The sequence below is a fragment of the Gavia stellata genome, chromosome 28 (assembly GCF_030936135.1).
Source record: "Gavia stellata isolate bGavSte3 chromosome 28, bGavSte3.hap2, whole genome shotgun sequence".
Classification (NCBI taxonomy): domain Eukaryota; kingdom Metazoa; phylum Chordata; class Aves; order Gaviiformes; family Gaviidae; genus Gavia; species Gavia stellata.
In genome coordinates, this window is record NC_082621.1 from 8217764 (window position 1) to 8231966 (window position 14203).

General features: G+C 46.4%; 1 pseudogene; it reads left to right on the plus strand.

Annotated features, from left to right (window-relative positions):
• The first annotated feature begins 9784 nt into the window (after positions 1–9784).
• Positions 9785–10695, plus strand: LOC132319430 (olfactory receptor 6X1-like; annotated as a pseudogene).
• Positions 10696–14203: the final 3508 nt, after the last annotated feature.

Consider the following 14203-nt stretch of genomic DNA (forward strand, 5'->3'; position numbering starts at 1 on the left):
AGGTGCTGTCATTGCTCTTGGAAAGGCACAGACTTGTTCTAGGTTAGCAAGACAAGAGCTGAGGACTTGCCAGGCTTTTTCTAGACTATTTTTGGCTTGAACTTATTTCAGCTTGATCTTAGCAGTAGCGGCTGTAGCAGCACTTTGCTCAACAGATAGATGACTGATGTCTAACTTATCCCAGCTGTTACACAAGAGTTGTCAGGTGATTAATGTCCAGCTTGGTTTTAGCTTTAACTTTTTAACTCCACTGGAGCATGTGACTGAAAATAAATGCTGGTCTCCCTTTAAGCTTCACCTCTGCTGTCTGGAGCAGACACAGTGCAAAGGTCTGTGTGCACTGGCAACCCTCTCCTGCCCTGGAGGTCAGTGAGGAGACAGAGGAGTCACCTTCCCCAAAGATGCAAGCAGCGTGGGAGGGCTGAGACGAATGTGCCCTCCCACACTCCTTGGAGTGTAGAAGGAGGACAGAAGGGCATTGGGGACCTCACATTTTGGAGAGCTGAATCATGACTGTGAAGAAATACTGGTCGCTCAGCTTACTTCAGTCACCAACAAATGCATTGATGATCCAGAGAGAGGTTTTGGCTTCTTCCCCCCTAGACACACCCCAAGGGTGACTCATCTGATCACACTCAGTTGGTCTCCATGGCCTGGAGGGAATACCAGACTCTGCTTCTTTCTCCCCGTTGACAATTGGCAGAGGCTGAAAAGGCATCCTCAGTCATCCATGGCTGCTTATATGTGAAGGAATCAATCCCATTATAGTCTTCTGCAGGATGTGAGCTGAATCCCCTTTCTGGAGCCTCACGGGGCTCTGCTGCATCAGTCTGGAAAAGCCTGTGCTTGTTGCCCCACCTCAGTCTCTCTTTTTCTCAGAGTGGGCTGAAATGCTTTGGAGGTCTGGGGAGGGACAGTCATTGCCTGAGGTGTTGAAACAGTTTGCACCAGCTCAGAGCTGTCACCCTCCGCAGGGATGCACTTATGCAGTGCTCCTTCCCTGAAATCCCAAGGGAGGCACCCTCCAGGACACTGATTATTTCCATAACACTAGGAAATGGCATTCAGGTGCTTCAGGCCCAGAGCTTCATCTATGGAAGGAAGGGTGAAAGAGCTGAACGGTTTCTGTTGGCCTTCCTGTGCGATAAGGGTTTTCAGAGAGAATAGGGAGGGAAGTGACATGAGGCAGAACAGGTGACACCCAGACCTGAGTCTTCCTTCCCAGGCCCCATCACAGGAAAGGTCCTCACTTTAGGCTGAAGATTACAGGAAAGTGCCATGTTTGCTGAGGCACATCTGGGCTGTTCTGACTTAGCCCATGGGTCTTTATGTAGTGAAAATGAGAGGCAAAGATGTGTGGTTTAGTTCTGCCCTTTCCTGGATGTCTTTCTCCTGCTTACCCCTTCTGAAATTCTAGAGAGCATGGTTACAGGTGTTGAGTTACAGCTGTGCTGTTGCAGTGTTGGACCCAGCCCTGGGACACTTACCCACCTCAGCTGAGATGCTGGAGAAGCTTAGGAGGAGTATAGGTCAAGGTGACCAATACTTCTCACTTCATCTCCCACTGGGCTGTTCCATAAAACGCTCCCTCACTCTTTGTAACCTGGGTTTTCATCTCACTCCTTCAGGTTTTTAACACTTAACTCTCATCCATTTGCCCAGGAAGTTTGGAAACTCTTCATTCACAGTGTTCAGTGCGGGAATCTCTCCTAATTCCACCTGTCTTCAGCATTTCCAGACACAATTCATCCCAGCCTGGGAGAAAGGTGTATTAGAGTTTGGGTGCATCACCTTTTTGAGCAGCCTATCCATCCCAGGATTTCTATGGACCACCTAGGTGCTGCCCTTCAGCATCTCCAGCTCCCTGTAAAGGCTCAAAAGTCATGGGGAGGAAATCAGCAGGGACATCATTGTGCTTATCCACAGTGCTAGGAAAACCCTAGGATGCAGTCTGGGCAGAGGGTTCTGTTCCTCAAGTGTGGACTTCCCCTGGGCACGCACTCAGGCTCGTAACAGGTGTTTACCACAAGCATGCACTAGATGATGCTCCTTCTGCACTTCACCCGCTGTTCACTCAGCCTGGCCACACTGAGCACAGAGCCCTGAAACCACAGCTGAAAGCTGAGAGGTGCTCAATACCTGCCGTGCCAATTCTTCTACTGACAGGAGAAAGGGCATCTTATATGATATGACATCAGTTGTGTGTTTTCCTCGGGCATTGGGGTTATTGGGGGTAAAGTGTAAAGCTGTATTAGCCAGTGAGGAAAGAAACCGTGACTGTAAGATGCATACGTGTAGCGATCTGTAGTACCTTACCCAGACTGTGTATTATGCATGTGGTTATGATAATCACAGCAACAGCAGGCGCATTTATGTCAGTTATGTTTGTTTAAATTTGCCAGTGTGTGTCTATAGTATAGCTGTGATATGGTTAACTCTGACAACTGGCAGTGGATACCTATCAAAAATGCAGCCACACAGCCACAGCCACTAGTAGCAGCGTAGCGTTACAGTTACGCAGGCACTTCCAGGTGCCTTGGGACAAGCACGCTCAGATCCCTGAGAGCTGCCAACCTTCTGAGGTCCACAAGACCTGCGTACAGGCCCTTAGAGCCCTTAGAGTCCACACTCGGGCACGGGGGTTTCAAGATCATCCCCCCCGCTATGCTGAGGTGGCCTGGAGAAGACCTTCACCTCCTGTTCTGCATGCGGAGGTGCTGGATCCCTATGACCCCAGTAAGAAAAGCACCCTGTAAACTATCACTGAAAATGCTATTTATTCAGGCTAACTCTGTAAAGAAAGAGAGGAAAATATAGCTAATGTCATGTCCCTTCAGATGCTGGGAACGCCAAGCTGTAAAGCATCAGCGGGTCTCCAAGCAGGGTGCAGCACGCCGCACAGATCCCGCCGTGGAAGGGTCGCTCGAGCTACTGGAGGATTTTCTGAAAGGAAAACAACTGCATTCACCGTTTCTGCCGTCGATCAGAAAGCATGTTCACACGAGAACGTCTTGCTGCCCCTTTAGACACAGGCAAGGACAGGCAGGTGCCGCCATCGCCGGCACCCAGCACGCGCTGCCTGCGGGCTCCTCCGTTACAAGGAGCTGCTGAGCTTGCCCTGCGGCCGGGGGATTTGTGCGGCCCGGCCCGGCCTGACGGCCACGCTCTGCGTGCGACACGGCACGGCACGGCACGGCCCGGCACAGCCCGGCTCAGCCCAGCACGACCCGGCCCGGCACAGCCCGGCTCAGCCCAGCACGACCCGGCCCGGCCCGCCACAGGCCTCAGCCTCCCCAGTGAACTGTTATGTGGAGCACTAACTCCTCGACATGCAGCGGTCTTGGTCAGGATCGCTACACCTCCACAGCAGTGTATTAGGTGGTGGGGTCTTCACTGAGGATTCTCCTGCTAATCTCGCCCCACGACCGTTGAGCTGGCCTTTTACCCCCTCTGCTTTCAATGGCCTGTGGCTTTCTGTGCTTCCCCAGTTTCCCCAGACAGGTTGCTGTTTCCTGTCCCTGTTACGTCAGTTCTGCTTTCCTGAAGCTCTGAGACTGACCCAGACGCAATCGGCCACTTTGCCCTTGCGCTGAAGTTGTCCTGTCAGTGATCTTGTTGTAGTGTCCACCCTACGACGTAATAATGAGCTAGACACACTCATGCAGCAATTCAGCAAGCAACGTGAGCTTCTGTCTCGCCATACACAAAGCTAAGCATATGCGTGCTGGTCCCTCTTTCACTTACTGTGGAGCTGAGATTTAAATCTCCTCTTACACACTGAGCTGGCTTTCTCATGCTGAGAGCAAAAGGAACTCTGTCCTTTACACCTGTGAAGAGCATACTTGGAGTAACTTCAGGCGTAGAAATTGGGCTGTTGAAGTCTGAGCAAACGCCCATTCCCTTTTTATTCCATAGAGAGTAATACATACCTTCATGGCGCAACTCTCCTGTTTGGTGGAAAGGAGTTCTCCTAGGATGAGCTCTCGCCAAGAACCCGTTCCTCTTCTTGCACGAAGCGTGGAGCCCCTAAAGGGAATGTGAATACAGCCTGATGTGTGCAAAACACTGCTTTCTCCCTGGTAATGTTTTCTTTCACAAACATTCCCTCTCTCACAGGTGCCCTTTCTGACAAGAGGAGGAAAGAAAGACCAAGAGCACTGCATGGAGAAAGGGGAATGGGAAAAACGAATGTCACCAAGAGAGTTTCTGCTGCGGGGATTCGGGAAAGCACCTGACTCCAGGTGCCTCTCTTGCTCCTCTCTCTCTCCTTGTCTGTGCAGAGTCTGCGCTTGGGAACATCTTCATTGTTGTGCTGGTGGTGACACACCAGTGTCTCCACAGCCCAATGTGTTTCTTTCTGGTGAATTTGTCCAGCTTGGAGATCAGCTAGACTTCCATCAACCTGCCCAGGCTGCTGGCCAACTTCCTGGCTGGGAACAGGACCACCTCTGCTCAGGGTTGTATGGCTCAGCATTATTTCTTTGGATCTCTTGCAGTCTCCGAGTGTTACCTGCTGGCCAACGTGTCCTACAATCAGCGCCTGGCCATATGTCACCCCATGCTCTATACAAGCATGATGAACTGGAAGGTATTTTTGGAGCTGGCAGCTGGCTCTTGGCTTGGGGGAATGGCTAGTTCCACGATCATCACATACTTCTCAAGCCAGTTGAAGTTTTGTGGCCCCAGCCCAACTGACCACTTCTGTGATTTGATCTCTTTGCTGGAGCTCTCCTGCAGTGACACCAGGCTGCTGTAATGTCCGGCCCAGATGTAGGCTTGCCATTTTTGTTCACTCTGGCATCCTGTGTCTGCATTACAGACGCCATCCTGAGGATCCCACTGAGCAAGGGGAGGCAGAAGGCCTTCTCCACCATGTGTGAGAAGCAAAAGCCTTCTCACACATCACTCTGGTCAGCATTTTCTAAGGGACACTTCTTACTGTCTGTTTGCTGCCTGGGACACCTCCACTGAGAAACCTGAACAAAACCTTCTCCTTTTCCTACACCACCCTCACACCCCTGGTCAACCTACTCATCTACAGCCTGAGGAACAGAGACATCAAGCAAGTCTTGAGAAAAACTATCAGGAAAGCTGTGGCCTGCACTGAGAGTGCGCACAAGCTGTGCACCACTGGCTACAAAACATTCCTGTTTCTTCTCAGAACTGTAGGGATGATCTGGAGGGAACATATTGTGTACCAGGTGTATCTCTGGAGGTGCCTGGCTTTCAGAACACTTTCAGAAAGGCGGGGCGGGGGGTGGGGGTGGGTGGAGAGGGACGGATTCTTTTCAGAAACGTGAGTCTTCACTAAAAGGTAGTGGAAGAAAATGTCTTTGCCTTATTCCTTTGAGGTAAAGAGAACATTCTTGCATGTGGGAACTGTATACACAAGAAATATAATCTTCCTGTATAAGATGCCAAGAAAGACCATCCAGAAAGCTACTAGGGTAATCAGGCACGTGCATCTTGAAAACTAGCAGTTTCAGCAATCTGGCAGTGCTGCTTGTACAGACTGCTGCTCCAGACGTGTGCTCTGAATTGTTTTGGGGATTGTGCTGGCTGTGGTGGGGCTAGCCAGGACAAAGGAGCTAGACAGGAGATGAAGGGCTTAGAAAAAGAAAAGGCTACTTGGAAAAGATTTCACCCTCCCCCAAGTAGAAGTTCACAGTTCAGTTGCTAAAACTTCTTCATCTCATCTGTTCTTTTTGTTTCGGTTGGTTCTGTTGTTTGGTTTGGGTTGTTTTTTTTTTTTTTTTTTACAGTCATTAACCTTTACTGTTCTTGTTTGCTTAGCATTTGCAAAACCACCACATCTATTTGCAAATTTGTGCCTTCTGGGTGTTTAACAACTTTCTTTGAAAACCAGCCTATTCAGCAAAGGAAAGATACCTGCTCATGTGCCAGCCTGGAATCAGAACCTGCGAGGAGCTCTGGCTGCAGGGAGATCTCTCTGGAGCACTGGCTTTTTAGTGCGAGTGAGGTCTGATTCATTGCCAGAAGGCTTATGGACGGTGGTGAACAGCATGTTTCTCAGGTGTCTGGCAAAGCGATGAGTAACACTTTCTTCTGGCCTCAGGTTATTCGGCCTCAGGTTATTCGGTTGCAAATGAGATCTGCTGATATTACCATTCATGCTCGCTGTGATCCTCCTTTTAAGACTTTCAGGGCAGGATCTTTTTAAATGATCGCCACAATGCATGCAGTGCACTGCAGCTGATTCCCAGGAGGCTGTCAATCCCAGTACCACAGGATAACTCATGCATGGGCCTTTTTCCTTTCACTTCAGACAGGACAAACCAGATTTCAGATCATATGCCTGTTGAAAAACTGAATGCCCTAAGGGCCCAGAGAAATGGGACAGGGATCACCTTCCAAGAGACAAGGGTCTTCTCTGATGCACCGAAAAACCTGATACCCAAGGTAACAACAACGTCCCTCTGAGCTGGCTAGCAGGAAGAAAAAGCTGAAGACAGAACTGGTGATGGGTCTCATCAAATGCCAACTCCCTCTCTAGCTTGACGTACTTTCAGGAGTACCTAGTACTGGAAGGGCACATTCACCATTTGCATACAGATAACGCGGTACTGTTAAAGGTCCTTCAGGCGGGAAGGGGATGCTGCATTTGTCACTGTTCTGCTGTCTCCCACACTCTCTGTTTTACTGACATGTTCCTATGGATGGGAAGATTGTTGATAATGGATCTATTTCGGTCTGAGACCTGACCGAAACTAAACCATTAGTGGGAGCAGCAGGAAGAAACAAAAAGGCTGATTAATCCTCCCAGAGTGCTTATGTGTTCTGCTGGCAATCCAAATATCAGCTGCTCGTTCTCCCTGGTACTAATAACAATACTCATAAAAAACATCTGTTAGGCTATGATTGTCTTTACGCATCTTGCATATAAGAGGAGAGGAAAAGCACCATCCTTAATATAGATGCAGCTAGTAGGAGTAGGGCTTCATCATCCCACCCTTTGTCTGAGGTAAATGTTGAGTCTCTGTTGGTGTTTTCGAGGGCTGTCTCTCTGCTGTGGGCTGGCTGTGGTCAGAGCTGGGGGCTTTCTCTTGTGTAAAGAAGAAAAAGGGGCTGCTTTAAGTCCCTGGGAGTTTGGGATAGATGGGAAAAAATGCTTTCAAGCATGTGACCCAAGGGTAGTGAGACAAATATCTGAGAAAAACCTGACTAATGGTTTGTGAAACTCTGTGACAACAGAATTAATGGGAGTCGGGTTGGGGGTGGGAGGGAAACAACTGTAGGAGCCAAAACTCTTTGGGGTTCTGTTCTTGCAGATGTAAATTTTTGGAACTTCAGTTGGAAGCTGCTGTAGCTGAGCAAGAGCAAAACCAAAATGAGAAAAACTTCTGCATGAAGGCTCTTATTTCAGTTTGCATATCTGTGCAGTTGTGTACACAAAATACACTCCTGGCCCATCCTTCCTGTCTGCTCCTCAGCTGTGTTGCATGTTCGTAATCACTCATCAACCTCCACTCTTCCCCAGTGAAAATATCTTCATTATTTTCTTTCTCTCAGCAGTTAAGGAATGTAATTTTTTAACTCCCAGTGGAAGCTTTCAACTTTGGTGTCAAACAAGTTTCAGAACATTGGCAGAGCCCGTCACCCGTGCCCTCCCACTCAGATCAAGTGGATGTGCTCCTTCTGTGTCAAAGGACTTCCTTGTGAGAGTGAAGGTGAGGTAGAGGGCATGTGGGACAGAGAGCTTCACTTGTGATAATAACAGCCTAAGGTTTGTTGAGTTAATTCAGGAATGAAGCTGCCGTTATGGTATGGCAGTATACTTCAGAAGGAGTTCTCAGAACAGGCAGGTGTGTATCTTCTGGTCCCACAATCCTTTTGCACTCACTTTACTGTCTTAGCAGCAGCTGTTACCAAAGCCATCTTACCCAGAGGAGGCTGTGTAGACTTGCTCACAAATTTTATTCATCATGACCACCGGAAATGAAAAGAAGCGCAGGGAAAGGAAATATAGATCCTTATATTCATTGAATCCATAGAGCTGACATACTCTGCAACAGCTGATTCATCAGGTCTGTCTGAGAATTTGGGGCTCTTTTCATGACTCTTTACAAGATTCTCATTTCTGTTACTAGTTAAGGTGCTCTGTGGTTTTCCATGCTGATTTATCAGGCTGCTTTTTAGAGTTCTGCGGACCTTTTATGCCTTTTAAGTGATCCGTTTTTCCCCTAAAGATTTCATGTTTGATGAGCTGAGTTAATTGCTCCTTCCCAGCTACTAGTCTTTGCACAGTAATGGGCTTTATTAAATGCCTGTGAGCGTGCAGTGGAGCTACCTGAATATCTTCCCTGTCTGGAGCCACTCAGTTTGCTTAAAAACAGCACATAGAGAGGTTTAATTATATGCTGAGTACAGACATTGCTGACAGGTATTTACCTCCCTTCCCTCCTCAGAATATATTTGTTATTGGGGATGACAATTTTAACATTGATGGCTTGTTCACGAATGTGAATATATTCTTTCCATTTTTGACTTTTCATTATTCAGAGAACCATTGGTGGCTACTGAATGTAATCCAGGCCCTAAAGAGACTGAGACATGTGGGTATTCTACTCTGTTTTAGGACAAGAAAAAGAAAATATTTCAGAGAAATCTGTTGTCCAAGAAATTTAGACTGTTTGCTCGTATGTGTAATTAGATTGGATGATAGAAGTAAGGGTGAATAGAGAAACAATGTGTTGACAATAACATATTAGTAAGGTATTCTCATCCTAAAGCAAGAAGGGACAGAAACTTGAATGATTTTTAAGATATACTTAGCAAGGGAAGATCATGATTTCTACTCCCAAGTCAACTTAATGCTTATTTTGATAAGTACAAATGAAAGGACAACCCCAACATTTGTACTTTTGTTTTTTTTTTTTGTAGTAAAACTAAATGCATGAGCATTTGCAATAGCATTTAGCAACAGGTTCAAGATGTGACTCATATGCTCTTTCTCTCATTTAGAACCGCTTGACAACAACCTGTGAGGATGAAAAAGACTAAGGTAACAAAACCCAAGTGATATAAAGTTTAATAAAGCAGAGCTTTAAAATGTTGTCTACATGGTCTATTTTTTAGCATGAAATAATTCCTTGGAAAGAGAGTGAATTCTTAGATAAAGCTACGTCCAGGACAGATTTAAGAAGGCTTTGTACATACAGAAGGTGATATACATTTCACCTGTGTTTAAATCATAACATTTTTGGATAACTATTGCCATCTAGGTATCCTATTTTCTGCTACGGACAACATGTGGAGAAACACCTATAGTAAGGGGTAGTTCATGTTGCCTACGTCCAGATGCGGTTAATCACTTTTTGGTGGTACTCTGGGCTTCAAAGTAGGAGCCTAGATTAATTTTGACTAGATGTCCATCTTTTAGAGGACATAAATTAGGGTAATGGCTCCTGTAGAAACGTAAGTGGTAGAGGGAGCATTACCAGTATATATCACTGTTGATCATAAATTCTTCACTCTTCTAAACAGTCTTCTAGTCTAAGAAAGATCCCTTTTTCAACTCAAAGTAACTGAGAAATGAAACAGTAAAACTATTATAAGGATCTCAAACCTCCTGGTTTCTTTAAAATAACTGTTAAAATCAATTAAAAAATGTCTCCTACATACATATAGTTGTATACATACCTATATGCGCATACACATGTATATCTATATATTTCCTCTTTCCTACTCACATAACAAAAAACTGTGATCACCCCTTTACTTGCCATATTCATTAATGCAGAAATAAACAAAGTGGAAGCAGAGGATGGAAAACCATACTTCCGTGACTGAATTTATTCTTCTTGGTTTCCCCAGCCTTCAAAGTGTTCATGTTTTGCTCTTTGTGGGAGTCTTGGTTATCTACATTTTGACTGTCACTGGGAGTGTCATCATCATTGCCACAGTGGTGAATGACAACTCTCCACAAACCCATGTATTTCTTCTTTGGAAATCTGCCATTTTGGGGAATCATCTATGTCTCGGCCACTCTACCCAAGCTTTTGGCCAGTCTTCTGGATGTCAAGAAGTCTATCAGCACAGCTGGGCGTAAAGCCCAAGCCTTGTCCCACTTTTTCATTGGTGCTACTGAGTTTTTCCTCCTCACAGCCATGTCTTTTGACTAATACATAGCAATATGCAACCCTCTCCACTACATCACCATCATGAGTGGAAAACTGTGGTCAGCTCTCATTTAGATCTTGGATGGGTAGCTTTCTGATTGTCTTTGTGCAAACTGTTCTGGAGTTCACGCTGCCATTCTGTGGCCCCAATATGATCAATAACTTCTACTGTGATGTTGGGACACTGCTGAATCTGGCTTCCACTGAGACCCACCATATTGAATGGCTTATTTTCACTGTTGCTACCATGGTTCTGTTTAGCATTTGCTTTTTGACTGTCATCTCCTACTTCACCATCATTTTTACCATGTTGAGGATCCTACCTCCTTCTGGGAGACAGAACACTTTCTCTACCTGCATTGCTTACCTGACTGTAGTCTTCATGCTTTATGGGGCAGTTGTATTCATTTATGTCAGGCCAAGAGGGCATGCCTCGCTAAATATGAACAAAGTGGTATCCCTTCTGAACACCCTTGTAACGCCACTGCTAAACCCTTTCATTTATACTTTGAGAAACAAAGAAGTGAAGACCTCTTTGGGAAGTACATATCAATAACTTTTATAAAGAAGGCAGATGATTTAGATTATGATTAGGCAGGCAGAAATACTACCTCCTGATTGTGTGATCTGTGGACAGTATTTGACTTACACACTTGGTTGCCTATTCTTCCACTTGTTTATTCTGAGATTATGCTTCCAAGTCTTTTCCAAAGTTTCATTGTTTTCATTATTCATCAAAGCAAAAATTAAAAATAAAAGGGCTCTCTGCCATTTATGGTATTTATTTGTTACTATGAAAGAGATGTTTTATGATTACAAAATTTAATTCTTCTAAAATAAAGAGGTTGAGGGGTTTGTGTTCATGTTTGTTGTGGCTCCACTGACCTTTAACATAGCAAAATCAGCATAGATCAGCATAAGCAATCCTACTTGTTATTTATGTTCTGCATCATTTATGTGATTTATGTGATTGATATACAATGCCTCCCTAATTTCTGATATCATTATCCTAATCAAGAATATTGATTCTCTCAATGCTTCAACTGATTGTCTGTGTAATTTGAAACGTATGATTTCCTTTAATTAAATCATTGTTTGAACAAAAACAAAGATTTATAGAAAAAGTTTCCTGTATGGTTAGATTAATCTCAGGTAAAGGGTAGGTATCCTCATTTAGGTAGCCACCTTGTCTCGCCTGTTCATCTTTGAATGAAAAACTCAGCAGGTATTCACTGGCAAATGGCTTCTCATAAGGAAGTAATTTTAGGGAATTCTGGCCTTTTATACTCAAGTAAATCAGAATTCATTTGAGAAGAAAAAAAACCCACAACAATACCCTTTAAAATTATGGCTGGAGCTTTTATACCTCCCTAAGGATTTTTAAATGCATTTCTGTCCTTGGAAACCTCCCACTCAGTAGGTAGCAACCATGAAGAGTCATTGAAAGTGTCAACCTTACCTTATGTGTTAGAAACTTAGACATTGCTGCAAATGCTGACCTCAGACCTTGCCTCTCTCAGTGTAATAAAGTAATTGCTACTAGGTTAGCTGCTTTAAGAGGGCATGCAGAAGAGAGTAAGTGTGGGCTTATAGACGAGAGTATGTACTGTTTGCAACACATAAAAGTAAAGGAATGGAGGAATGGGTTTACTTGTATGGTTATTTTTATTTTGAGGAATAATAATCTGAAATAAAAATGTTCTTTTAAAGTAGTGGTAAAACAGATGGAAAGCTGTTATAGGAACAGGCAGTGAATCAGACTTATGTGAATGCATAGACCTGTTCAGAGACATCAGCATAAACCTACCAGATTTGGGTTTAGTGGCCCTATTTATCTCATTTACAATGTTTGCCCAGAAAAACTATGATGATAAGATGGAAAACCAGACCGCCCTGAGGGAATTAACCCTTTTGCAGTTCATAGGCATGTGAGAACTCCAGGCTTTCCTTTTAACAACCCTGCTGATCACTTCTGTTTTAACACTGGTATCATCTTCATCATCTGGACTGATGCATGTTAAGGGATGTTATAAGCAGCCACCACCTCCAGCAGCTCCACAGCCTGGTGATTCCTCCTGCCTAGCCGCTAAAGCCAAGCTTAGAGATCCGGGGTCTCCATCCCAGGTCAATGGCCATAGCTGTTGCTTTTCTGTTTGCAGGCTCAACCAGTAGTGAGGCTCATTGTGTATCCCAGAGTCACACAGACACCCTTGTACACATGCAAAAGGACACTGACACGACCAGTCACACAGACTGCCACATCCAAGGCACTGCTGTCAACAACACTGACACACAGGATCCACATCACACACAAGTGCAGACATCCATGTCCCCATGTCCTCTGGGGCTGTCAGAGACAGAACACTAGTGCAGGTACACACACAACACTCTCAGGGTTCACAAGCCACATGGATATTTGCGTGTCCCCTCAGCATTGGCACAGCCCTTCTGTTCTCCTGATACCCGTGCCCAGATCCTGGCCCTCTGACCCCACACCACAGGTCCCTTACTTGCCGGCTGCTCCAGCATGATGCTCCCTGCAAACACGCAGCACTCACACAGTCATCCAACAGGCACACTGCACCCAGGAACCAGCACTAGGCTAGCCTCCTTGCTAGCTGACCCCCTGCATGGACCTGGGGCCTCCTACTAACTCACTGGTCCAGTTTATGTTTTCTGGTGAATACACACACACCCTGCACACACACAACAGTTTGGGGAAGATACAGATACTCACCCCCTGCAGCAGCCAGCAGAACTGGGCTGTGACTTGCGTTGAGGTGGGTTGACCCTGCGTGGATACCAGGCACCCACCAAAGCCACACTATCACTCCCCCTCCTCAGGGGAGAGAAAATATAACCAAAAGCTCGTGGGTTGAGATAAGAACAGGGAGAGATCACTCACCATTACCGTCATGGGCAAACCAAACTCAACTTGGGGAAATTAGTTTAATTTATTGCCAATCAAATCAGAGTAGGACAATAAGAAATAAAACAAAATCTTATAAAGCTTTCCCCCCACCCTTCCCTTCTTCCCAGGCTCAACTGTACTCCCGATTTCCTCTATCTTCTCCTGCCGAGAGGCACAGGGGGAAAGGGAATGGGGGTTGCCATCAGTTCATCACACAGTGTTTCTGCCACTCCTTCCTCCTCAGGGGGAGGACTCCTCACACTCTTCCCCTGCTCCAGCGTGGGGTCCCTTCTACGGGAGACAGTTCTCCACAAACTTCTCCAATGTGAGTCCTTCCCATGGGCTGCAGGTCTTCACAAACTGCTCCAGCGTGGGTTATTTCCACGGGGTGCAGTCCTTCAGGAGCAGACTGCTCCAGCATGGGTCCCCCGTGGGGTCACAAGTCCTGCTAGAAAACCTGCTCCAGGGTGGGCTCCTCTTTCTTGAGGGGTCCACAGATCCTGCCAGGAGCCTGCTCCAGCGCGGGCTTCCCACTGGGTCACAGTCTTCTTTGCGCATCCTCCTGCTCCAGCATGTGGTCCTGCACGGGCTGCAGGTGGATATCTGCTCCACCCTGGGCCTCCATGGGCTGCAAGGGGACAGCCTGCCTCACCATGGTCTTCACCAGGGGCTGCAGGGGAATCTCTGCTCCAGCACCTGGAGCACCTCCTCCCCTCCTTCTTCACTGACCTTGGTGTCTGCAGAGCTGTTTCTCTCACGTATTCTCACTCCTCTCTCCTGGCTGCAATTGCTGTTGTGCAGGGTTTTTTCTCCCTTCTTAAATATGTTTCTCCAGAGGTGCTACCACTGTCGCTGATGGGCTCAGCCTTCGCCAGCTGTGGGTCCATCTTGGAGCCGTCTGGCATTAGCTCTATCGGACATAGGGGAAGCTTCTAGCAGCTTCTCACAGAAGCCACCACTGTGGCCCCGCCACTACCAAAGCCTTGCCAAGGAAACCCCATACACTGCTCCAGCTGCCTGTGCTGAGCCCCTCACTCACTTCACTCATGCCAGTCCCCGCAGTAAATGGTTCTGGGGTACACACTGTTCCTGCCCCAGCAGCTGGAAGCTGAGAGCCCCACTGACTCCAGTAGCTGGCACCAAGACCCTGCTT